This window comes from Triticum dicoccoides, chromosome 5A (genome assembly GCF_002162155.2).
Source record: "Triticum dicoccoides isolate Atlit2015 ecotype Zavitan chromosome 5A, WEW_v2.0, whole genome shotgun sequence".
Lineage (NCBI taxonomy): Eukaryota > Viridiplantae > Streptophyta > Magnoliopsida > Poales > Poaceae > Triticum > Triticum dicoccoides.
The window spans coordinates 689,899,959-689,927,219 of NC_041388.1; the positions used below are offsets into that span (position 1 = coordinate 689,899,959).

A 27,261-nucleotide genomic window follows, 5' to 3' on the forward strand; every position below is an offset into this window, starting at 1 on the left:
GGCCAGGGAGTAGTCCATCTTCCCCAAGGCACCTAGGAGCTGCCTTCCCCCTTTAGGACTCTTCCTTTCCCTTATCTCTTGGCGCATGTGCCTCTTGGGGCTGGTGCCCTTGGCCCATATAGGCCAAGGCGCACACCCCTACAGCCCATGTGGCCCCCGGGGCAGGTGCACCCCCTTGGTGGACCCCTGGACCCCTTTCGGCACTCCCGGTACAATACCGATAATGCGCGAAACTTTTCCGGCGACCAAAACAAGACTTCCCATATATAAATCTTTACCTCCGGACCATTCCGGAACTCCTCGTGACGTCCGGGATCTCATCCAGGACTCCGAACAACTTTCGGGTTACTGCATACTAATATCTCTATAACCCTAGCGTCACCGAACCTTAAGTGTGTAGACCCTACGGGTTCGGGAGACATGCAGACATGACCGAGATGACTCTCCGGTCAATAACCAACAGCGGGATCTGGATACCCATGTTGGCTCCCACATGTTCCACGATGATCTTATCGGATGAACCACGATGTCAAGGACTTAATCAATCCCGTATGCAATTCCCTTTGTGCATCGGTACGATACTTGCCCGAGATTCAATCGTCGGTATCCCGATACCTTGTTCAATCTCGTTACCGGCAAGTCTCTTTACTCGTTCCGTAACACATCATTCCGTGATCAACTCCTTGGTCACATTGTGCACATTATGATGATGTCCTACCAAGTGGGCCCAGAGATACCTCTCCGTTTACACGGAGTGACAAATCCCAGTCTTGATTCGTGCCAACCCAACAGACACTTTGAGAGATACCCGTAGTGCACCTTTATAGTCACCCAGTTACGTTGTGACGTTTGGCACACCCAAAGTATTCCTACGGTATCCGGGGGTTGCACAATCTCATGGTCTAAGGAATGATACTTGACATTAGAAAAGCTTTAGCATACGAACTACATGATCTTGTGCTAGGCTTAGGATTGGGTCTTGTCCATCACATCATTCTTCTAATGATGTGATCCCGTTATCAATGACATCCAATGTCCATGGTCAGGAAACCGTAACCATCTATTGATCAACGAGCTAGTCAACTAGAGGCTTACTAGGGACATGGTGTTGTCTATGTATCCACACATGTATCTGAGTTTCCTATCAATACAATTCTAGCATGGATAATAAAGGATTATCATGAACAAGGAAATATAATAATAACCAATTTATTATTGCCTCTAGGGCATATTTCAAACACCTACCACTTGCTTATCATGCCTCCCATATTGTTGAACCAAGCCTCTAACCCACCTTGTCCTAGCAAACTGTTGTTTGGCTATGTTCCCGCTTTGATTAGCCCCTCTTATAGCGTTGTTAGTTGCAGGTGAAGATTGAAGTTTGTTCCTTGTTGGAACATGGAGATGTTGTTCCTTGTTGGAACATGTTTACTTGTTGGGATATCACAATATATCTTATTTAATTAATGCATCTATATACTTGGTAAAGGGTGGAAGGCTCGGCCTTATGCCTGGTGTTTTGTTCCACTCTTGCCGCCCTAGTTTCCGTCATATCGGTGTTATGTTTCCGGATTTTGCGTTCCTTATGCGGTTGGGTAATAATGGGAACCCCATGACAGTTCACCTTAAGTAAAGCTCCTCCAGCAATGCCCAACATTGGTTTTACCATTTGCCACCTATCCTTTTCTTTTCCCTTGGGAGTCGCGCTCCTGAGGGTCATCATTATTTTACCCCCGGGCCAGTGCTCCTCTGAGTGTTGGTCCAACTTGTCAGCCGCCGGTGGCCACCAGGGGCAACTCTGGGCTGGCCTACCGGAAGTTTGGACGATCCGGTGTGCCCTGAGAAAGAGATATGTGCAGCTCCTATCGGGATTTGTCGGCACATTCGGGCGGTGTTGCTGGTTTAGTTTTACCCTGTCGAAATGTCTTGTAGAACCGGGATACCGAGTCTGATCGGAATGTCTCGGGAGGAGGTCTATTCCTTCGTTGACCGTGAGAGCTTGTGATGGGCTAAGTTGGGACTCCCCTGCAGGGATTTGAACTTTCGAAAGACGTGCCCGCGGTTATGGGCAGATGGGAATTTGTTAATGTCCGGTTGTAGATAACTTGAACCTTAACTTAATTAAAATACATCAACCGCGTGTGTAACCGTGATGGTCTCTTCTCGGTGGAGTCCGGGAAGTGAACACGGTGTTAGAGTTATGCTTGACGTAGGTTGTTTTAGGATCACTTCTTGATCATAATTTTATCGACCGTGCTTTTCCTTCTCTTCTCTCTCTCATTTGCGTATGTTAGCCACCATATATGCTAGTCGCTTGCTGCAGCTCCACTTCATACCTTTTACCTTACCCATAAGCTTAAATAGTCTTGATCGCGAGGGTGCGAGATTTGCTGAGTCCCTGTGGCTCACAGATACTTCCAAAACCAGTTTGCAGGTGCCGATGTTACAGAGCAGGTGACGCAACCAAGCTCAAGGAGGAGCTCGATGAAGATCTTGTCCTTTGTGTTGTTTCGTTCTAGTTGATCAGTAGTGCAGCCCAGTTGGGGTCGATCGGGGACCTTTGTCGCTTTTGGGGTTCTTCTTTTATTTTGGTTCCGTAGTCAGATTATGAGTGTATTTGGATGATGTAATGTTTTATTCATGTAATTGTGTGAAGTGGCGATTGTAAGCCAACTATGTATCTTTCCCTTATGTATTACATGGGTTGTGTGAAGATTACCTCACTTGCGACATTGCTTTCAATGCGGTTATGCCTCTAAGTCGTGCTTCGACACGTGGGAGATATAGCCGCATCAAGGGCGTTACAGTACCTCTATGCTCGGCTGCTTATTTTCACATACTTACTTAGTACTAGTTATGTGACTCACGAGTCCAGCTTCCATTTTTCGCGTACATCATTCACGAACACCATGTGTCGTTCTTCATTTCGAGTTTGCATCGGTCCTTCGGGGCTGCAACTCAGTTGAAACACTACACTTCCATTTTATTTGAGCCAGTATTCCAATGAGTTCGGTCGGATCCGTCGCTTCGACAAGTTCGAACGGATCCTTCGCTCTCTCAGACTCTTGCTGGTCAACCAGCAATCCCCTTGCACTCCCAGCAGGTGTCTATGGGTGTTATTCACACTAATCATTTCAGCACACATCAAATTTCCTCGAGAAATTATTTCGTTGGCTTGTGCCATTTTTACACAAGTTATGCGATCACTCGACGGCCCTATGCGCCAACTTCATCGCTGCTCGGACTCGGTCACCGTACCGGTCCTAGCGCACCACAACACCGACCTTGTCACCTGTTGGCTTCAAACACATTCGGCCAACCCCTCAGAGGAATCCTCTTCATCATATCAATGACATAGACCTCGTCAAGCATGAGACTGATAAGTCCCTTTTATAATTAAATTGTACACTTCACTCCCTGCGAGTTTGCCTCTTTCGAGCATCACTCGGAAGCTTCTCCTCATCTTTACCCGAGTCTGACTTGATGAATTACAAATTATCCATTCAAAACTATATTTCTTGTATTCTGGCACGTCCGTTGTCGAAGCCTATAGTACGCTCGGGGGCTACGCCGCACTTGGGAGCTGCAGCTCATTCGGAATGACACTCTCCTAAGTGGTCGAGTACTTCATCAGCAGTCAGACCCTTCACTTCAACAAGTACATTCGATCCGTCACTTTGACAAATTACATAATCACCCAGACACTCTGCACACCATCTTCGTTCCTACTCAGACTCAGTTGTCGCGCTGGTCTTGTTGCGCCGCAGCCACACTACACCGACCTCGTCACTACATCAGCTTCAAAAGCATCTGGCTAACTCCTTCAAGGACCATTTTTGCCACTTGGCTGGACACTTAGTCCTTCGCTCGGCCACCTCACCTAGCATCACTCGGCCGCCCCGCACGTCGCCACTCGGATTTGCACATCTTCACCACTCGGCCGCCCACGTGTTGCCACTCGGTTGTGCACGTCTTCACCACTCGGCCGCCCCGCACGTTGCCACTTGGTTGTGCACGTCTTCACCACTCGGCCGCCCCACGCGTCGCCACTCAGATCTGCACGTCTTCACCACTCGGCCGCCCCGCGCGTCGCCACTCGGTTGTACACGTCCTCGCCCCTCGGCCGCCCTACGCGTCACCATCAGTTGGACATGTCCTCACCTCTACACCCCCAACACTGGAACAACTAAGTTACTCATATGTTCAAACCTCATATCACACTCTGTAGCAATCTTACCTTTTTCGAGCATCACTCGGGGGCTTCGCATAGCCCTGGGCCATGTCGCCCTCATGGGTTACGCCCATTTGGTCAACCTATTGATCACATTAGGAATATTCTTCTGACCATACATGCTCGGTTTGCCGAAAATCTATAAGGGTAGTACTGTCCACTCGGACGATCACCCAAATCATTACTTGAAGTCATCTTTAAGACTGCAAAGGGTGAAAACAACGCTCCTCTACGGATACACTTGACCCTTATCCTAGGCTCCAAGGCGTCAGTTTCCCAAACTTGGACTCAGAGATAGCATGTGCTGGTGTTCCCCCAGGATAATGAGTGACCTCTCTCCGGAGAGTCAGCCCACACACTAACCCCGCCAGTCGGGTTTCATAGCACGTCCATGTCAGACCACTAGTCTATCTCCTCCAGGAGACATACGAGTGCCACCAAGTTTTTCCTTGCAGTCAACATACCCCGATCAGTCGGGAAGCATGTCCGCTCGGACAAATATCCCTTTCATGCAAAAGGGTGAAAACGAAGCTCCTCTACGGATACAATGTACTCTTGCAAATACCCCTTTCACACAAAATCTAACGGTCAATATAAGAAGTACTACTGGAACGATTACTCCCTGGAGTATCCGGCTTTTTTCTACAGTCGGCAGTTTCAAAGCCGAATTCATTCACCATGCCGAGAGCATGAAGATTCACCTGCTTGATCGAGTTCCAGGCTGAATTTATTTACCGTGCCGAGTGCATGGAGATCATTCCGACTGACTCAGCTCTAGGCTGAGCTTATTTACCATGTCAAGCACCTGAAGATGCATCCGATTGACTCAATTTCAGACTAAAAGATATTTACCGTGTCGACTGCGTGGAGGTTTACTAGGAGACTTAAACCCTCTGCCCGACTCATCTAGTCCGACAGAGGCTTGGGGACTACACCCAGCGGGTGCACTCAGCGTGCCCCCACTGGAAGAGAACTCAGAAAGAACATTTTGCTCGATGCAAAACCAGCTCCAGAATTACTCAACCTCCGAGTCAGAGAAGAACAAGTTCGATCAGTACCATCTAAGAAGAGTTTTAGTTCTCTCAGACCCCCGCCGACTGCCCGCAGTCGATGGCGGTCTCGGGGACTACACCCAGTGGGTGCACTCAGCGTGCCCCCATGTAACGCCCCGAGACCGACGCTCCAGAAGACTTCCAGCTATTCCGAGTTTCGTCGTGTGATTTGTTTTATTTGTTGCATTCATCCTTGCATCATGTGCATTGCATCATGTCATTTATTTTTTAAAACTCAACTAAATAAATCGTATGGATTTTTTTTCGATCCATTTAAATTGAGGGAATTCACTCGTGATTTCTCTTTATAACATATTAAAGCCTCTCAATATTATTAGGGAGCTATAATAAAATATTCCATTTTCGGAATCACCAAAACACACTTGCAAAATAATTCCCCATGCCTTTGACCTCAAACGTTGTCCAATAATTTATTTCATCATTTTCCGGAGCTCCACCAAAAATCCGAACATTTTTGGACCTTCCTTTTATCAAGTCCTAGTTCAAACCCATTTGAATTAAAGTCAAATGAGTTTGAATTCTTATCGTTCGATCTTGGCCATTTCTATTTCCTTGGAACCAGCGCATTTTTGCGAGTCCGGGAAAATTACCCCCATGCGTAAATTCTATCCCAAACACTTCCTTTCCTCTTCTTTTCCTCTTTGGTATTTTCTGTTTTGGAAAATAAGAGAATAGGGGGAGAGAGGAGCAAGCCCAGTCGGCCTCCTGCAGCCCAGCTAGGCCCTTTGTCAGCCCACCAGGCCTCTGCCATTTTTTCTCTCCACTGGGCCGGCCTCCCAGGCCCAGCCGGCGCCCCACCGATCCGACCGAACCCTAGCCCCGCTAGCCCGACTCCCTCGTCCTCTCTTCTCGCCCGATCCCTCACGCCGCCATCTACCTCTCCTCGATCCCCATCTCCTTCCCCTGCTCGCGCCGCCAGAGAGGAGCGAGAGCTCCTCGCTCGATCCCCATCTCCCCTCGATCTCCTCCCTCACGCCCCTTCTTCCTCTGCCGCTGCGCCGTCGTTCTGGCCGGCGAGCCCATCTCCTCCATCCATCCCCATCGTCCCGCTGCTGCGCCGTCTTCTTCACCTCCTGCCCGCGTCCCTCTGCTGCCTTGTCGCCGTCGAGCTGCGCCGCAGCGCCGACCTCGCCCGCGCCACCACTTCTCCACCTCTCCTGGACCTCCGCCCGCCGGCCACAGGAGCCGCTGCTGGCTGCCGTCCCGCGCTCCTCGCTCCCCTTGCCAGCCAGGAGCTCGTCCCCGAGCTCGGCCAACTCCGGCGGCCCCGGCGCCCGCGCCAAGCTTGCTGCCTCGCCATCTGGTTCCGCCTCAGCCATCCCCGAGCACCACCGTCCGGCTCCCGTCGCCCCTTTGCAGGAGCAGCCCCATGCCCCGCCTCTGCCTTGTTCGAGCAGGGAGGAGGATGCGCCTCCGCTCGCCCTCATCGACCAGGAACGCCAAGGCCAAGACCAGCCCCGGGCAGGACCTGGTGTTCATCTACATCGCCAAGACCCTAGGCCTTTTGGTGTTGCTCTGTTTTGGAACGCCAAGTACCTCGACGCCGAAGACCCGTGTACAACTACTGTTTCCTGCCTAGAACGACTACCGTCGACGTGCATTTCGCCAAGTACCGCTACCGACGAGCCCCGAAGGACTTGGTTGCGACAAGTTCCTTTCCAAACGTGAACGTCTACTTCCACGACTGCTGCAAGAACAACTACTTCCACGATGTCCGTGAACCACTACCGTCGCCCCGAAGATGTTGGATTCGTCAAGTACCTCTCCGAAAAACGAACGTGTACAACTACTTCCACTATGCCCGAATACCGTGGATGCGACAAGTTCCTCTCCGGACATGTACGACTACCGTTGCCAAGATCGCGAGTACCTCTACCGTCGCCGTGAACGACTACTTCCCTCGACGACTCGAACCGCTCCGAAAACGCACGCTTCAAAGGTATAACCGCCGAGAACGACCGCCGTGGACCGAATGCATGTGTTGAATGAGATGCTCGAGTTTTGCACCGTGATCGAATCGTCCTTGCGATGCCCCTCTTTTGCCGTGCCATCGTCCCGTGGGAACCCGGAAGCCGGGATCACCCCACCATCCATGCACGCATCCGCACGCCTCCTTTTGCACCGGTATCTTTGTGAGCTACCGGAACCGATATGTTGCCATGGCATCATTTTCGGATATGTTGCCGTGGCACCATTTCTGTTTCGCCGCCGTGGCACCCTTTTCATTCCGCCATGGCGACTAATGCTTCATAACATGCTTATGTTAACGTTTTTATAAAAATTGCATAAAACCTGTATATGTCATCCGCATCATGATAACAACATTAAAAATGTTTAAAATTGGTGTTGCTTTAAATTGCTAAATGCATATGGGGATTTACCGGATTTGTTGTTTTTATATCCGGCCCCATTTAAATTGTTTAGATGGTATAGTTTATATTATGCTTCACCTCTTGCCATGTTTAACAACAGTTAATATTGTTGGGTAGCCTAACCGAGAGAGAACTAAATAATTGATGTGGTGTTCCGTCAATATGCAACTCGTTGCATATTGAGCTCCACTTAATTTGTAGGGTTGCTTGTGCTCTTTGCCATACCATGCCTCTTTAAACCGGACATGCATCATACTTGTTTGCGCATCATGCCATGTTTATGTGATGTTTGTTTACTATGTTGTTTGTTTCTTTCCGGGTTGCTTCTCTCGTTAGCTTCGGTTTCGTTCCGGAGTTGTGAGGATTCGTTCGTCTACATCCGTTTGTCTTCTTCATGGACTCGTTCTTCTTCCTTGCGGGATTTCAGGCAAGATGATCATACCCTCGAAATCACTACTATCTTTGCTATGCTAGTTTGCTCGCTCTTTTGCCATGCCAATGCTACGATGCCTACCATTTGCTTGTCAGCCTCCCAAATTGCCATGTCAAACCTCTAACCCACCATGTCCTAGCAAACCGTTGATTGGCTATGTTACCGCTTTGCTCAGCCCCTCTTATAGCATTGTTAGTTGCAGGTGAAGATTGAAGTTTGTTCCTTGTTGGAACATGGAGATGTTGTTCCTTGTTGGAACATGTTTACTTGTTGGGATATCACAATATATCTTACTTAATTAATGCATCTATATACTTGGTTAAGGGTGGAAGGCTCGGCCTTATGCCTGGTGTTTTGTTCCACTCTTGCCGCCCTAGTTTCCGTCATATCGGTGTTATGTTCCCGGATTTTGCGTCCCTTACGCGGTTGGGCTATAATGGGAACCCCTTGACAGTTCGCCTTAAGTAAAGCTCTTCCAGCAATGCCCAACATTGGTTTTACCATTCGCCACCTAGCCTTTTCTTTCCCTTGGGTTCTGCAGACTCAAGGGTCATCTTATTTAACCCCCCCCGGGCCAGTGCTCCTCTGAGTGTTGGTCCGAACTGGGCAGCCTGCGGGGCCACCTCGGGGAAACTTGAGGGTTGGTTTTACTCGTAGCTTGACCTATCTAAGTGTGCCCTGAGAAAGAGATATGTGCAGCTCCTATCGGGATTTGTCGGCACATTCGGGCGGTGTTGCTGGTTTAGTTTTACCCTGTCGAAATGTCTTGTTGTACCGGGATACCGAGTCTGATCGGAACGTCTCGGGTGGAGGTCTATTCCTTCGTTGACCGTGAGAGCTTGTCATGGGCTAAGTTGGGACACCCCTGCAGGGTATTATCTTTCGAAAGCCGTGCCCGCGGTTATGGGCAGATGGGAATTTGTTAACGTCCGGTTGTAGAAAACCTGAAGTTGACCTTAATTAAAATACATCAACCGTGTGTGTAACCGTGATGGTCTCTTTCCGGCGGAGTTCGGGAAGTGAACACGGTTGTTGGAGTTATGCTTGACGTAGGTTGCTATAGGATCACTTCTTGATCATACTTTTATCGACCGTGCTTTGCCTTCTCTTCTCGCTCTCATTTGCGTATGTTAGCCACCATATATGCTAGTCGCTTGCTGCAGCTCCACCTCATTACTCCATCCTTCCTATAAGCTTAAATAGTCTTGATCTCGCGGGTGCGAGATTGCTGAGTCCCCGTGGCTCACAGATACTTCCAAAACCAGTTTGCAGGTGCCTATGTTACCGTGCAGATGACGCAACCAAGCTCAAGGAGGAGCTCGACGAAGATCTTGCCCTTTGTGTTGTTTCGTTCTAGTTGATTAGTAGTGGAGCCCAGTTGGGGTCGATCGGGGACCTTTGTCGCATGTGGGGTTCTTCTTTTATTTTGGTTCCGTAGTCGGACCTTGATTGTATCTGGATGATGTAATGCTTTATTCATGTCATTGTGTGAAGTGGCGATTGTAAGCCAACTATGTATCTCTTTCCCTTATGTATTACATGGGTTGTGTGAAGATTACCTCACTTGTGACACTGCTTTCAATGCGGTTATGCCTCTAAGTCGTGCTTCGACACGTGGGAGATATAGCCGCATCGAGGGCTTTAAAAGTTGGTAATCAGAGCCTTCCCCGACCTTAGGAGCCCCATTGCTTGATCGTTTTTAGCGGCCGAGTTGTGTCTAGAAAAATATTTTGAGTCATTTAGGATTATATATATCGGAGAGTTTAGGAATTCTTTTTTACTTCCCAGTCTCCTCATTGCTCTGGTAAGGTATCCTGACGTAGAGTTTTGACTCTTCTCTTCTCAAATTTCACTAAATTTTTTTTAGGATCACGCGGGTATCTTGGAATCGTTCCGATGGTTTTATGATGACAACATTGTCTTGGTGCCTCCTGTCAGGGGTTTAGTGGAAGTGTCCCGGGGAGTTGAGCTCTGAGGTGTTGTCGTCATAATTTTATCGTTGCAGTTCTGGAATACCTGAGTTTAGTATGCCGACATCGAAAATCTCTTTTATGCAGTTGTTGGTGAGATAACCCCGATAACCCAGTACTGAGGTGAGTACGGGAGTATTGCCATGACTTGTATAACGGATGCTTTTCGAAGGTTGAGGTAGACGATTTCCGAAGGTTTCTTGGTTATGTGTTGAAGGATGGATACAGCTGGATGTAGGATTTGTTAGTTTTGGGTGAGATATTATGCTTCCCCTGTATCCCCAACACCTGATTGCATAACCGGAAAATTTCGGGAGTTTCATAGGTGGGAATTCAAGTAGCTCTTAGGATATCTTTCCAACAGATGTATGATATGAAATTGGGGTTCGACGTCTAGTGGTCCGCCTATTCACGGTTGGTTTTACAGTGGTCTCGTTGTGTCTTAAAGAGTCCTTGGCTATGCCGACTCGGGGACGCTTCGTATGTCATGTGCACTGCCTTGTACATGATGGTGCTGTACACTCGAGCCCGTGTAGGCCCCACCACGAAAACTTCGGACGAAATCTCTATCATATGTTTGTTCCGGCTTATTTTGCAAGCCAATCCTTTGTTTTGTTTTGAGTTGTGGTATTCGAGTTGCTTCGAAGTCAAATGTTGATTCCATACCTTTTCCAAATGGTGTTCTCATATTCCTATGTGAATACTAATCCTTCTTGATCATCGAGTCTGTCTTGTCAATCCTTTTTTTTAACCGGTGTGTCTCTCTTCAAGTGGATCCGATCATTCTCCCCATCCGCAAGATCAATTCTAAGTTTTTCTCAACGGTGTTCATTCCAACTGCCCCAAGTTGCCTTTGTTTTTCCCGCCCTCCCACCCCTTTTTCTTCAAGGACTCTTATATATTTCAATCAAGTATCCATTTATTCATGTGAAGTCTCTCCATTCTTTTCCTTCAATGTTCTTATCCGGTGATTCTCATGAAGTTTCTAACGGAGCTTCAAGTTCGTCATTCTTCTTTCTTTTCTTCTCCGGTGGATTCAAGTCAAGATTTGTCGATTATATCCCCTTTTCTCGTTTCAAATACCTTCTCTTGACGATGCTCCTCATATTCATTCACTTCTCGCTATTTGTTATTCCGGAGAGCTCAAGATATCTCGAAGATTCGTGTTTCCACTATGCATTCGTTCAAGATCTTTCGAGGATGTTCTCTCATTCAAGTCTTTTATTTCAACCGGGTGCAGCCTCTCTTTTAAATCTTTTCAACGGTGTTCTTTTGAGTGGGCCCTAACCCACAGGTCTTTTCCCAGGATCTTACCTGACTCTTCTATTTTCCCAGAGCTATCCTAAATTCTTCTCCAAGTTTGACGTAAGAATGAGTTATCATCAGTCAAATGCCTTTCTCCTTGATCTTTCAAATTCTTTCATCGTTGGTTCAACCTTTCCAATTTTAATCCCGGAGATCTCAACAATTTGGTGGTGTTTCTCATCGTCATTCCCAGCATTTGAAGACCGAAGAAGATTTTTTTCTCTCAATCTTGCTCTATTCTCTTCAAGATTCATGGTGCTAGCTTGTTGCCATCCTCTCATAATTATTTTCGATTGTGAGAATCTTTTTCACCCATCAGGAGATATTCAAGAGTCTTCTCAGTTTGTCATCCGGAGTCCATCAATTCAGGTTTATTCATTCTCAGCCGTCAGTTATCATTCTCCTATCTTGCCGGTGCATCTATCGAATATCCTCTAATCAGTTCTTGATCTCTTTGTTCTCATGTATCTAGTTTGTCTCAAGCACCTTCGTTCATTTGCTAATTCTTACCGGTGATGCACCCCTACTTCGATCATTTTCAATTCTTACGGTGGTTCTTTCAAGATCGCTCTTCCTTGTTCATCATATCAATTCATTTGTTGTTCCAATCCTACCGGTGGTTCGTTGAAGACCTTCTCAAGTTTACGCTATATCTCTTTTAATCCTTTCTACGAGAATAAGTAGTATGCCAAATCCGTTGATTGTCGTCAATTTAATTGGTGAAGGATAAGCATAACATAATTCTTATTCTTGTTCATCCAAGTGATTAATTCTTTATTCCGGAGGCCCTTAAAATTCTCGGTTTCATTTGTTTCATCTTCTCTTTTTCCCGGAGTTCCAAGCTCTAATTATCACGGAGATCCATCTAAATCATTGCAAGGATTCACCTTGTGTTTTCAATTTCTCTTTCTTTTCATTCCTTTTGTTTACCGGAGTTCTTCATGGAGGTTCTACATGATGGTTCATCAAGGATTTAATTCCCTTCTCAAAGTTTTCATCGAGATTCTTTCCTAAGGAGCTCAAGCTTTCTTCATATGGTAATCCGGAGTGCAATTCTTTCTACCATATTTTGGAGGTGGTATTATGTCATTCTTGATAATTTGAGTTCATGTTCCATGATTCACATGTTGTTAAGAATGAGTTATTTTTTAAATCCATCAACCTCGTTGTTGGAGTTATCTTGTGTCATATTTCACCTAAAAGCCTTCCATTGGAATGTTGCTATTTGTGGTGTTTGCCAATGATCCAAGTTATCTCTTTATCATCTTGGTGGAAGAAGTGTTCATCTCTTCGTTAATCTCAAGCAAGTAATTGTTTCCGTTAGTGGCCGGTTGTCACCTCATAATTTTGAGATGTTTTCCATAAGCCCACTACAAGCTTATTCGTTTCGTTTTTGGTTTTCCAACAACTCCGTTATAACCTTCTTGGAAGGGTGCTTGGCATTTTCTTCTCCATTCTTCTATTTCAATTATCTATCTTCTATTCTTTTGTTTCGGAGGCATTGTGATGTTGTGCTCTTCAATCATCATCTTGTTTTGTCAGGATCGTGTTCTTTTCATGCTTATCCATTTAACCGGAGTGTCCTGCCTTTTTCTTTCAAGTTCTTTTTCATCTTATCAAGTCTTGCATCTCTTTCCAACCGGAGTGCTGTCCGATTTTGATCTTCCTTGTTCCTTGTTTATCTCGTTTCAACCAGAGTGATGTCAATTCCTTCTTGTCCATTGTACTCGTCATTCATAGCTTCGCAACCTTCAAGTCCTCGTAATGTTCCTTGTTCCTCTTTTCTAACGGATTGTTTGCAATCTCGTTCATCTCTGCTGTACTCTTTCTTTTAAATTGCTCAACCTCTCAAGGTTCGTGATTTCACTCTTTTGTCAAAGAAGCAACTTAGTTTTATCTCTTCTCTTCCTCTTCCGTTTCTCTCCGGTGCCATTCTAGATCTCGGGACGAGATCCTCTCGTAGTGGTGGAGTGTTGTAACGCCCCGAGACCGACGCTCCAGAAGACTTCCAGCTATTCCGAGTTTCGTCGTGTGATTTGTTTTATTTGTTGCATTCATCCTTGCATCATGTGCATTGCATCATGTCATCATGCCATCATGTCATTTATTTTTTAAAACTCAACTAAATAAATCGTATGGATTTTTTTTCGATCCATTTAAATTGAGGGAATTCACTCGTGATTTCTCTTTATAACATATTAAAGCCTCTCAATATTATTAGGGAGCTATAATAAAATATTCCATTTTCGGAATCACCAAAACACACTTGCAAAATAATTCCCCATGCCTTTGACCTCAAACGTTGTCCAATAATTTATTTCATCATTTTCCGGAGCTCCACCAAAAATCCGAACATTTTTGGACCTTCCTTTTATCAAGTCCTAGTTCAAACCCATTTGAATTAAATTCAAATGAGTTTGAATTCTTATCGTTCGATCTTGGCCATTTCTATTTCCTTGGAACCAGCGCATTTTTGCGAGTCCGGGAAAATTACCCCCATGCGTAAATGCTATCCCAAACACTTCCTTTCCTCTTCTTTTCCTCTTTGGTATTTTCTGTTTTGGACAATAAGAGAATAGGGGGAGAGAGGAGCAAGCCCAGTCGGCCTCCTGCAGCCCAGCTAGGCCCTTTGTCAGCCCACCAGGCCTCTGCCATTTTTTCTCTCCACTGGGCCGGCCTCCCAGGCCCAGTCGGCGCCCCACCGATCCGACCGAAGCCTAGCCCCGCTAGCCCGACTCCCTCGTCCTCTCTTCTCGCCCGATCCCTCACGCCGCCATCTACCTCTCCTCGATCCCCATCTCCTTCCCCTGCTCGCGCCGCCAGAGAGGAGCGAGAACTCCTCGCTCGATCCCCATATCCCCTCGATCTCCTCCCTCACGCCCCTTCTTCCTCTGCCGCTGCGCCGTCGTTCTGGCCGGCGAGCCCATCTCCTCCGTCCATCCCCATCGTCCCGCTGCTGCGCCGTCTTCTTCACCTCCTGCCCGCGTCCCTCTGCTGCCTTGTCGCCGTCGAGCTGCGCCGCAGCGCCGACCTCGCCCGCGCCACCACTTCTCCACCTCTCCTGGACCTCCGCCCGCCGGCCACAGGAGCCGCTGCTGGCTGCCGTCCCACGCTCCTCGCTCCCCTTGCCAGCCAGGAGCTCGTCCCCGAGCTCGGCCAACTCCGGCGGCCCCGGCGCCCGCGCCAAGCTTGCCGCCTCGCCATCTGGTTCCGCCTCAGCCATCCCCGAGCGCCACCGTCCGGCTCCCGTCGCCCCTTTGCAGGAGCAGCCCCATGCCCCGCCTCTGCCTTGTTCGAGCAGGGAGGAGGATGCGCCTCCGCTCGCCCTCATCGACCAGGAACGCCAAGGCCAAGACCAGCCCCGGGCAGGACCTCGTGTTCATCTACATCGCCAAGACCCTAGGCCTTTTGGTGTTGCTCTGTTTTGGAACGCCAATTACCTCGACGCCGAAGAGCCGTGTACAACTACTGTTTCCTGCCTAGAACGACTACCGTCGACGTGCATTTCGCCAAGTACCGCTACCGACGAGCCCCGAAGGACTTGGTTGCGACAAGTTCCTTTCCAAACGTGAACGTCTACTTCCACGACTGCTGCAAGAACAACTACTTCCACGACGTCCGTGAACCACTACCGTCGCCCCGAAGATGTTGGATTCGTCAAGTACCTCTCCGAAAAACGAACGTGTACAACTACTTCCACTACGCCCGAATACCGTGGATGCGACAAGTTCCTCTCCGGACATGTACGACTACCGTTGCCAAGATCGCGAGTACCTCTACCGTCGCCGTGAACGACTACTTCCCTCGACGACTCGAACCGCTCCGAAAACGCACGCTTCAAAGGTATAACCGCCGAGAACGACCGCCGTGGACCGAATGCATGTGTTGAATGAGATGCTCGAGTTTTGCACCGTGATCGAATCGTCCTTGCGATGCCCCTCTTTTGCCGTGCCATCGTCCCGTGGGAACCCGGAAGCCGGGATCACCCCACCATCCATGCACGCATCCGCACGCCTCCTTTTGCACCGGTATCTTTGTGAGCTACCGGAACCGATATGTTGCCATGGCATCATTTTCGGATATGTTGCCGTGGCACCATTTCTGTTTCGCCGCCGTGGCACCCTTTTCATTCCGCCATGGCGACTAATGCTTCATAACATGCTTATGTTAACGTTTTTATAAAAATTGCATAAAACCTGTATATGTCATCCGCATCATGATAACAACATTAAAAATGTTTAAAATTGGTGTTGCTTTAAATTGCTAAATGCATATGGGGATTTACCGGATTTGTTGTTTTTATATCCGGCCCCATTTAAATTGTTTAGATGGTATAGTTTATATTATGCTTCACCTCTTGCCATGTTTAACAACAGTTAATATTGTTGGGTAGCCTAACCGAGAGAGAACTAAATAATTGATGTGGTGTTCCGTCAATATGCAACTCGTTGCATATTGAGCTCCACTTAATTTGTAGGGTTGCTTGTGCTCTTTGCCATACCATGCCTCTTTAAACCGGACATGCATCATACTTGTTTGCGCATCATGCCATGTTTATGTGATGTTTGTTTACTATGTTGTTTGTTTCTTTCCGGGTTGCTTCTCTCGTTAGCTTCGGTTTCGTTCCGGAGTTGTGAGGATTCGTTCGTCTACATCCGTTTGTCTTCTTCATGGACTCGTTCTTCTTCCTTGCGGGATTTCAGGCAAGATGATCATACCCTCGAAATCACTACTATCTTTGCTATGCTAGTTTGCTCGCTCTTTTGCCATGCCAATGCTACGATGCCTACCATTTGCTTGTCAGCCTCCCAAATTGCCATGTCAAACCTCTGACCCACCATGTCCTAGCAAACCGTTGATTGGCTATGTTACCGCTTTGCTCACCCCCTCTTATAGCATTGTTAGTTGCAGGTGAAGATTGAAGTTTGTTCCTTGTTGGAACATGGAGATGTTGTTCCTTGTTGGAACATGTTTACTTGTTGGGATATCACAATATATCTTACTTAATTAATGCATCTATATACTTGGTTAAGGGTGGAAGGCTCGGCCTTGTGCCTGGTGTTTTGTTCCACTCTTGCCGCCCTAGTTTCCGTCATATCGGTGTTATGTTCCCGGATTTTGCGTCCCTTACGCGGTTGGGCTATAATGGGAACCCCTTGACAGTTCGCCTTAAGTAAAGCTCTTCCAGCAATGCCCAACATTGGTTTTACCATTCGCCACCTAGCCTTTTCTTTCCCTTGGGTTCTGCAGACTCAAGGGTCATCTTATTTAACCCCCCCGGGCCAGTGCTCCTCTGAGTGTTGGTCCGAACTGGGCAGCCTGCGGGGCCACCTCGGGGAAACTTGAGGGTTGGTTTTACTTGTAGCTTGACCTATCTGAGTGTGCCCTGAGAAAGAGATATGTGCAGCTCCTATCGGGATTTGTCGGCACATTCGGGCGGTGTTGCTGGTTTAGTTTTACCCTGTCGAAATGTCTTGTTGTACCGGGATACCGAGTCTGATCGGAACGTCTTGGGTGGAGGTCTATTCCTTCGTTGACCGTGAGAGCTTGTCATGGGCTAAGTTGGGACACCCCTGCAGGGTATTATCTTTCGAAAGCCGTGCCCGCGGTTATGGGCAGATGGGAATTTGTTAACGTCCGGTTGTAGAAAACCTGAAGTTGACCTTAATTAAAATACATCAACCGTGTGTGTAACCGTGATGGTCTCTTTCCGGCGGAGTTCGGGAAGTGAACACGGTTGTTGGAGTTATGCTTGACGTAGGTTGCTATAGGATCACTTCTTGATCATACTTTTATCGACCGTGCTTTGCCTTCTCTTCTCGCTCTCATTTGCGTATGTTAGCCACCATATATGCTAGTCGCTTGCTGCAGCTCCACCTCATTACTCCATCCTTCCTATAAGCTTAAATAGTCTTGATCTCGCGGGTGCGAGATTGCTGAGTCCCCGTGGCTCACAGATATTTACAAAACCAGTTTGCAGGTGCCTATGTTACCGTGCAGATGACGCAACCAAGCTCAAGGAGGAGCTCGACGAAGATCTTGCCCTTTGTGTTGTTTCGTTCTAGTTGATCAGTAGTGGAGCCCAGTTGGGGTCGATCGGGGACCTTTGTCGCATGTGGGGTTCTTCTTTTATTTTGGTTCCGTAGTCGGACCTTGATTGTATCTGGATGATGTAATGCTTTATTCATGTCATTGTGTGAAGTGGCGATTGTAAGCCAACTATGTATCTCTTTCCCTTATGTATTACATGGGTTGTGTGAAGATTACCTCACTTGCGACATTGCTTTCAATGTGGTTATGCCTCTAAGTCGTGCTTCGACACGTGGGAGATATAGCCGCATCGAGGGCGTTACACCCCACTGGAGTAATCTCCACTCGGTACGCCCTGACCAGTCCGAGTGATGAAAAACAACAAAAAAGACAGGCTCTAAGACTCCCGCCGACTGTTGGTATCCACTCGGAATGGTCCGCCCGGTCCGAGTGATGGCCAAACAACAACAAAAAAGACATGCTCTAAGACTCCCGCCGACTGCCCGTAGTCGACGGCAGTCTCTGGGACTACACCCAGTGGGTGCACTCAGCGTGCCCCCACTGGAATGGTATCCACTCGGAATGGTCCGCCCGGTCCGAGTGATAACCAAACAACAAAAAAAGACACGTTCCAGGCGTGAAGAAATTCCGAGTAATCAGTTACTCAATGCAGGACCAGCTCCAAATCACTCCAAAAAAATTGCTTTAAGGTGAGTTTAACGCTCCTCCGCGGACCCGTTTGAGCTCATTTCACTCGGACACCATACAGTCTGGAATCCGTCAAGGCAACATGCGGAGATAAGATCGCCGGGTGACCAGAGGGAGTTCATAAGTGCCTCCGCAGCACTCGACTCATCTGGGAATTCACCTCGACTCGACCCGCTCAACCTCGACCGATTCGGGGGCTAATGACGAGGACATGTATTGGGGGTAGGGTAACAGGCCTGACCTAAAGGCCCTACCCATGGACACCGTATAGTTTGTACTGGACCCCTGGGCCAGATCGCCGTCCAGATGTACCGCAACTTGAAAGTCACTCGGACGGCGATAACCACTCAGAGCACGGCACTTCACTCGACGAGCTCATTCCACTCGATCGTGTAACTCACTCGGATATGCAAAGACCAATAGTCAGCATGACGGTTTTGTAGTGGGCAGGCATTATGGCATTGATTCTCCACCGTGTAACATAAGGGGTGAGGGGGTGGCACACTCTATATAAGCCACCCCCACCACTAGACTAAGGGGTATTTTCTTCCACCTCTCTCTCTTTCTAACCATTAGTCTAAGGACATAGCTCAAGCACGGAGATCCGCTCTCCCCTCTCTCTCAAACACACATTGTAATCTCCGGATACATACTCAGATAAAACAAAGCCTCTCCGGAGCACGAGATGTAGGGTTGTTATCTCCACCGTGAGAGACCCGAACTCGCTAAAGCCACCGTGTCACCCATATGCATCTCGATAGATCATGCTCCTTTATCCTACCCTCTCTTATTGTCGGAATCGTTACCACGACACAACATTCATCCAGTTTTCCACGTATCCCAACTGCGCGAGCACTACCGCTGTCGGAACAGGCGCTGGAGGAGTTACGAACTGAGGCAGCATCCAGCCCCGAACCGGTGGAGATCCTGGGTACTGATCTCCACCGCGGGGGCAAGAACCAAATCCCGCAAGTGCTCATCCGCTGGACCGGGCAACCGGCATCACTGGCGACCTAGGAGGACCGCGGCGAGCTGCAACACCATTATCCAGAGGCTCCAGCTTAATTGGGGGCAAGCTGATTCTCAAGAAGGGGGGAATGTTACGGCCCAGCCTACTGCACCAGCCAACACCAGTGACCAAGCCCAAGAGAAGAATAAATGAGCCCGCAAGCCCAACAAGCGCTACGGCGGCCCAAAATGGACGACCTAACTACTTAAGCGAGAGAGCACCAGGGGAGAAGGCAGGCAGAAACAATACACTGGAGGCATGGTTCTCACTCTCGATCCCCTTCTCTTTATATCTCATGAACCCTAGATCGAAATTCTCCAATTCCTCTATACTCTGACTCTGATTGTGCCAAATTATCTAGTGGGAGCGTAATAGGCTGCGTCATCGTCCGCGAGGGCCAAGTCGTCGGCGAGGAATTCCACCCCAAAGCCGGCCAGCCCCATGCCGAGGTCACACCTGTTCTCAATTTGGTGTTCACTCTATGAGATTACGAATGATTTGTAGGATTATGTTTGTTGCAAAGCATGGTAATTCAGCGACTCTCTCATCTTTCAAACCTTGGATGGTCGTTAACAGAGCATGGCATGACTTCGCCTAATCTTTCAGAAAACAGTCAGTCCCCTAATCTTCATGGTCATACTGGTAACTAGGCCTCATGTTAGTTCCCAATCTTCATATGATCCCTAATTTCACTAACAATTCACTTCTCTTGGTAAAACCAGCGCCATTATTCGCTACTGTTCCAATACTGCCTTCATCGCATGCTTACTGGGAAGAAAAGCTCAGAAACGCCGGGATAGATGTAAGGATTGGCGTGGAGGAAGCGTTATGTCTCAGATTGAATGATGCTTACCTTCATCGCATGCTTACTGGGAAGGCCTTTGCAACTTTGAGGTAGATATTCCACTACAAATATCTTGCTAGAATTCTAGATTGTGGTGATATCAGAACCCAGATTTTTGCCACTTTATAATTATAGGTGTAGCTTAATTTTTCAATATAAGTTGCACAATATGTTCAAATTTTGTGTGCTACAACTATGGTTAGGAAATTGTAGAACACTCATTGCTTTAGCCATTTAGTGTAGTGATGTTTATATTTCATACTGCTGCATATCATGTTTTGTTTGAATACAATGTGTGATGCTGCTGCTGATGTTTTATCTATTACACTGAACTCAGAACTACAATCTTGATGAACGGAATTGTCATAAATCAAATTGGGAGCGGAGCTGATCAACCAGGAGGATACTACTCACAGTTGGCGAAAGAATACGACTGAGTAGAGAAAGGAGCTGCAGCGTGGCATGGCGGTCTTTTATCTATGGGTGGTAGTCTTATCCGTACTAAAACTTGTTTGAGTAATGTAATTAATCATTCACTTAACTTTTTGCGTCTACCAAAGGGAGTAGGCAAAATAATCGATTTCTTTCGAGCCAGGTGCTTTGGCAAGAGAAAGAGGGGGTTAGGAAGTTTCATTTAGTTAACTGGCTTGATGTTTGTCAACCTAGAGACCAAGGGTGGTTGGGTGTTACTAATCTGGATATCAAGAATATTAATCTTTTGTGTAAATGGCTCTGGAGACTTGAGAATGAAGATTGGGATTGGCAGGAGATGATTAGAGCAAAGTATTTGAAGAGGAAAACTTTGTCTCAATGTGAGTCATCTCCTGCCAACACACATTTCTGGAATGGTATCATGAGTGTTAAAGATATCGTTTACAACTGTTATCAGAGAATTGTTGGAGGTGGGTGTAAAACTAGATTTTGGGAAGATGCTTGGATCCACAACAAGCCTCTCTGTCAACTTTTTCCTCGCTTGTACAAACTTACTTTCCATCAAAACATTACGGTTGCTAAAGCATTTGAACAAGATTTTATCTGCATTAGATTTAGGAGATGTTTATATGGGGAGACATTGGATATGTGGAATAAACTTCTAGATATGTGCAGTCAGGTTGTTCTGAGTGAGGAACCTGGCAAAGTCAAATGGCTTTTGACCACCTCTGGCCAGTTCTCTATTAAATCTCTTTATCAATATATTATTGCTAGGAGAGTAGTGTTCCCTTTTAAGTTTCTGTGGAAACTGAAGGTACCTTTGAAAATTAAGGCTTTTATTTGGTTAGTTATCAAAGGGAGGATCCTGACCAAGGACAACTTGTGTAAAAAAGGCTGGAAAGGCACCAACAAATGTGAATTTTGTGATGCCAATGAATGTATTGACCATCTATTTTTCACTTGCTCTTTTGCTCAGTTTCTTTGGAATGTAGTTGGGAGTGCTTTGGGAAATCCCCAAACACCCATGTCATTCTTTGACTTTTGCCAGAATTGGCTTCCTAAGTATACTGGGAAAGATAGAGTGGTTATAGCTATTGGTACGACTGCTTTATTATGGTCGATCTGGAAAACAAGACATAAATCTTGCTTTCAAAGTTCTTTACCTAAAAGTCCTATTGATATTATCTTCTCCTTATGTTCTGTGTTGGATTCGTGGGGTGTGCTACAGAAAAGAGGAGTGCAAAAAACTCTTAAGGAAGTGACCAAGAGGTTGGCCCGGATAGCGAGGGACGTCTTCGAGCGTGCTTACAGCTGGGGGCCTGCTGTACGGAGGCTCTGTTGATCAAGTGGTGATAGATGTAGCATTTGCGATGATCTCTCTTGTTCTTTTGCTATAGCACCCTGTAGGTGCAGAGTTTGGTATCTCAGGTTGTAGTGAGTTTTTTCACCTGATGCAAAAATGTTAGCCAAAAAATGTAGCGACGGTGCTTTGGGGCGGTCTTTTGTTGTAGCATCCTGTAGGTGCAGTCGAAGTGCCTCAAGATGTAGTTTTTTCATGATGCATATGTTAGGCATCGAAAAAAGTAAAGTTTGTATGAAACTTGATTCATATGCTATGACTCCATTTTTGTGATGAAAATGGGGGCTGTGTGGCCCCTCTGATCGAAAAAATATGACTGAGTTATAATTTCAAGCGACATGGCCAAGACAACCACCTTACCAATATCAAAGGAGCCAGGGGTAAAGCAGCCTCTTTACGTCATCATAGCGCAGGGAGAAGGTTCCAAATTCCACATCCCGTTTCTCCAGGAAGAGTTTGCCTCTAACGCCATAGCCCTGGCCGATAGTCCCATCGCCGTGGAGACAGCGGGAGTTGGTGTCTTGGCCCTCGACCAGATGAACCTAGAGTCTATCTTTCGACAACTCACGGATCGGGAGTTGTGCAGTGTGCTGGTGGATTTCTGAGATGCCGGAGGTGTCCTGGCGCCACTGCTGAGCAAGTTTCAGGAGGACAAGCTGCTGAAATTTGAGATGGGCTCTAGGCCCATATAGCAATTTCTGAAAAATCTCTAAGGGCCCATGAGGGTTATATGGCACTAGGTGTAGTGGGAAGTTTAGTCCCACCCCGGAAGTGGAAAAGGAGTTGGACCTCCTTATAAGGGTTTCTCTTCTAAATGCTATTGGAGCTTGAGAAGAGAAGAGGCCCTCGCGCACTCCTCCTCTGCCGCCCGCCTCGCCATGCCTCGGCGCGTCGCATGTTGCGGGATTGAGCCGAGCTGAGCTCACAGCTGCGCGCTTACTTTTGCCAGTCACTAACGGAGAGTTCTCTGACCTGTGCGGTGTCTCCTAACCCTAGCCGCCACAAACAGATCACATCTGCTCCCATGCGCACACCCACCGTCGTTCCCTTGCTGCTGCCACCGGTCACTCCATCCCGTCCGCCGTGTACACGGTCGACGGGAGAGCAGGTCTCCGAAACCACGCCCTTCTGGTTCCTGTATGGGGTGAGGGGCGAATAGGTTTTTGGGCAGCGATTACGCGACTGCTCGCTTCCGATCATCTACTTCCTCTACGTCCGCGTCGCCTTCATCATCACCATGTTCACCGACGCAGAACGTGACGCCGCCGAGAAAGCTGAAGCCGACAAGAAGGCCGCCGAGGACGCCACTGTTGCCACCAAAGCCGCGGCCTCTGCATGGCCTACTAGAGGGTATAACTCGTTTATCCCGCTCCTACTGTTTCCTGTTTTAGCCATGCTAGCGTTATACGTAGATCTTTCTGCAATTATCGTAGTATGTTCTAGCTTGACTGAATATCAGTATGTGTTTATTTGTGTCAATGCCATGCTAGTGATTTACTCATGGATTAATTTAATTGAGAAATTGCCTATTTACTCAACAATCCAAAAACCTATTATGTGTAGGAATTTTTCGGCAAGTGGCTTTGCCGCTGCACTAAAACCGGATAAGTTTACCGGTTCGTATTTTAAGCGTTGGCAGACTAAGACCACTTTATGGCTCACGGCTATGAACGTGTTCTGGGTCACCGGTGTCTCCACGGGAACGATTGCTCCTGAACAGGAGAAGGCGTGCAAGGAGGCCACTGTTGTGTTCCTCGGAGCAGTTCTTAGCGTGAACGGAGATAAACTGGTCGACGCATATTTACATGTGCATGTCGCCAAGGACTTGTGGGAGGCACTCGAATCTAAGTTCGGGGCCGCCGATGCCGGGAGCGAGATGTATATTATAGAGCAGTTCCACGATTACAAGATGGTTGAAAACCATCCTGTATTGGAGCAGGTGTTGGGGAACGTAGCAGAATTTTAAAATTTTCTACGCATCACCAAGATCAATCTATGGAGTCATCTAGCAACGAGGGAGAGGGGAGTGCATCTACATACCCTTGTAGATCACGAGTGGAAGCATTCAAGAGAACGAGGTTGATGGAGTCGTACTCGTCGTGATCAAATCACCGATGACCGAGCGCCGAACGGACGACACCTCCGCGTTCAACACACGTACGGTTGGGAGAGACATCTCCTCCTTCTTGATCCAGCAAGGGGAGAGGAGAGGTTGATGGAGATCCAGCAACACGATGGCGTGGTGGTGGAAGCAGCGGGATCTCGGCAGGGCTTCGCCAAGCACCAACGAGAGGGAGAGGTGTCACGGGGGGAGAGGGAGGCGCCAGGGACTTGGGTGCGGCTACCCTCCCTCCCCTCCACTATATATAGGGGCCAGGGGGGAGGCGCCGGCCCTCTAGATCCCATCTAGATGGGGGGGGGCAAGGGGGTGGCTTGGCCCCCAAGCCAGGTGGAGGCGCCCCCACCCCTAGGGTTTCTAACCCTAGGCGCAGGGGGAGGCCCATGGGGGGTGCACCAGCCCACCAAGGGCTGGTTCCCTACCCACTTCAGCCCATGGGGCCCTCCGGGATAGGTGGCCCCACCCGGTGGACCCCTGGGATCCTTCCGGTGGTCCCGGTACAATACTGATGACGCCGAAACTTTCCCATTGGCCGAAACTGGACTTCCTATATACAAATCTTTACCCCCGGATCACTCAGGAACTCCTCATGACATCCAGGATCCTTCGGGTTACCGCATACTAATATCTCTACAACCCTAGCGTCACCGAACCTTAAGTGTGTAGACCCTACGGGTTCGGGAACCATGCAGACATGACCGAGACAACTCTCCGGCCAATAGCCAACAGCGGGATCTGGATACCCATGTTGGCTCCCACATATTCTACGATGATCTCATCGGATGAACCATGATGTCGAGGATTCAATCAATCCCGTCTTCAATTCCCTTTGTCAATCGGTACGTTACTTGCCCGAGATTCGATCGTCGGTATTCCAATACCTTGTTCAATCTCGTTCCCGGCAAGTCACTTTACTCGTTCCGTAACACATCATCCCGTGACCAACCCTTAGTCACATTGAGCTCATTACGATGATATTTTACCGAGTGGGCCCAGAGATACCTCTCCATCATGCAGAGTGACAAATCCCAGTCTCGATTCGTGTCAACCCAACAGACACTTTCGGAGATACTCGTAGTGCACCTTTATAGTCACCCAGTTACGTTGTCACGTTTGGCACACCCAAAGTATTCCTACAGTATCCGGGAGGTGCACAATCTCATGGTCTAAGGAAAAGATACTTGACATTCGAAAAGCTCTAGCAGACGAACTACACGATCTTGTGCTATGCTTAAGATTGGGTCTTGTCCATCACATAATTCTTCTAATGATGTGATCCCATTATCAATGACATCTAATGTCCATAGTCAGGAAACCATGACTATCTATTGATCAACGAGCTAGTCAACTAGAGGCTTACTAGGGACATGTTGTGGTCTATATATTCACACATGCATTACGATTTCCGGATAACACAATTATAGCATGAACAATAGACAATTATCATGAACAAGGAAATATAATAATAACCATTTTATTATTGCCTCTAGGGCATATTTCCAACAGTATCCCACTTGCACTAGAGTCAATAATCTAGTTACATTGTGATGAATCGAACAACCATAGAGTTCTGGTGTTGATCATGTTTTGCTCGAGGAAGAGGTTTAGTCAATGGATCTGCGACATTCAGGTCCATATGCACTTTGCAAATATCTATGTCTCCATTTTGAACATTTTCACGAATGGAGTTGAAGCGACGCTTGATATGCATGGTCTTCCTGTGAAACCTGGGCTCCTTGGCAAGGGCAATAGCTCCAGTGTTGTCACAGAAGAGAGTCATCGGGCCCAACGCATTGGGAATAACTCCTAGGTCGGTAATGAACTCCTTCACCCAGATTGCTTCTTGTGCAGCCTCCGAGGCTGCCATGTACTCCACTTCACATGTAGATCCTGCCACGACGCTTTGCTTGCAACTGCTGTTGGGGAACCTAGTAATTTCAAAATTTTCCTACGCACACGCAAGATCATGGTGATGCATAGCAACGAGAGGGGAGAGTGTTGTCTACGTACCCTCGTAGACCGACAGTGGAAGCGTTAGCACAACGTGGTTGATGTAGTCGTACGTCTTCATGGCCCGACCGATCAAGCACCGAAACTACGACACCTCCGAGTTCTAGCACACGTTCAGCTCGATGACGATCCCCGGACTCCGATCCAGCAAAGTGTCGGGGAAGAGTTCCGTCAGCACGACGGCGTGGTGACGATCTTGATGTTCTACCGTCGTAGGGCTTCGCCTAAGCACCCCTACAATATTATCGAGGATTATGGTGGAGGGGGGCACCGCACACGGCTAAGGGAATGATCACGAAGATCAACTTGTGTGTCTAGAGGTGCCCCCTGCCCCCGTATATAAAGGAGCAAGAGGGAGGGGCAGCCGGCCAGGAGGAGGCACGCCAGGGAGGAGTCCTACTCCTACCGGGAGTAGGACTCCCTCCTTTTTCCTTGTCCAACTAGTAGAGGGGGAAGGAAGGGAGAGAGGAGAGGAAGGAAAGGGGGGGCGCCGCCCCCTCCTTGTCCAATTCAGACTAGAGGGGAAGGGGGCGCGCGGCCTGCCCTGGCCGCCCCTCCTCTTCTCCACTTTGGGCCCATGATGCCCATTAACCCCCCCGGGGGGGGGGGGGGTCCGGTAACCCCCCGGTACTCCGGTTTTATCCGAAACTTCTCCGGAACACTTCCGGTGTCCAAATATAGCCGTCCAATATATCAATCTTTATGTCTCGACCATTTCGAGACTCCTCGTCATGTCCGTGATCACATCCGGGACTCCGAACAATATTCGGTACATCAAAATATATAAAGTCATAATGAAACTGTCATCGTAATGTTAAGCGTGCGGACCCTACGGGTTCGAGAACAATGTAGACATGACCGAGACACGTCTCCAGTCAATAACCAATAGCGGAACCTGGATGCTCATATTGGCTCCTACATATTCTACGAAGATCTTTATCGGTCAGACCGCATAACAATGTACGTTGTTCCCTTTGTCATCGGTATGTTACTTGCCCGAGATTCGATCATCGGTATCTCAATACCTAGTTCAATCTTGTTACCGGGAAGTCTCTTTACTCGTTTCATAATACATCATCTCGCAACTAACTCATTAGTTGCAATGCTTGCAAGGCTTATGTGATGTGCATTACCGAGAGGGCCAAGAGATACCTCTCCGACAATCGGAGTGACAAATCCTAATCTCGAAATACGCCAACCCAACATGTACCTTTGGAGACACCTGTAGAGCTCCTTTATAATCACCCAGTTACGTTGTGACGTTTGGTAGCACACAAAGTGTTCCTCCGGCAAGCGGGAGTTGCATAATCTCATAGTCATAGGAACATGTATAAGTCATGAAGAAAGCAATAGCAACATACTAAA

At 47.9% G+C, this 27,261-nt stretch overlaps 1 pseudogene; it reads left to right on the plus strand.

Annotated features, from left to right (window-relative positions):
• LOC119300467 overlaps window positions 1–22,757 on the plus strand; it is a 64,231-nt pseudogene extending 41,474 nt beyond the window's left edge.
• Window positions 22,758–27,261: the final 4,504 nt, after the last annotated feature.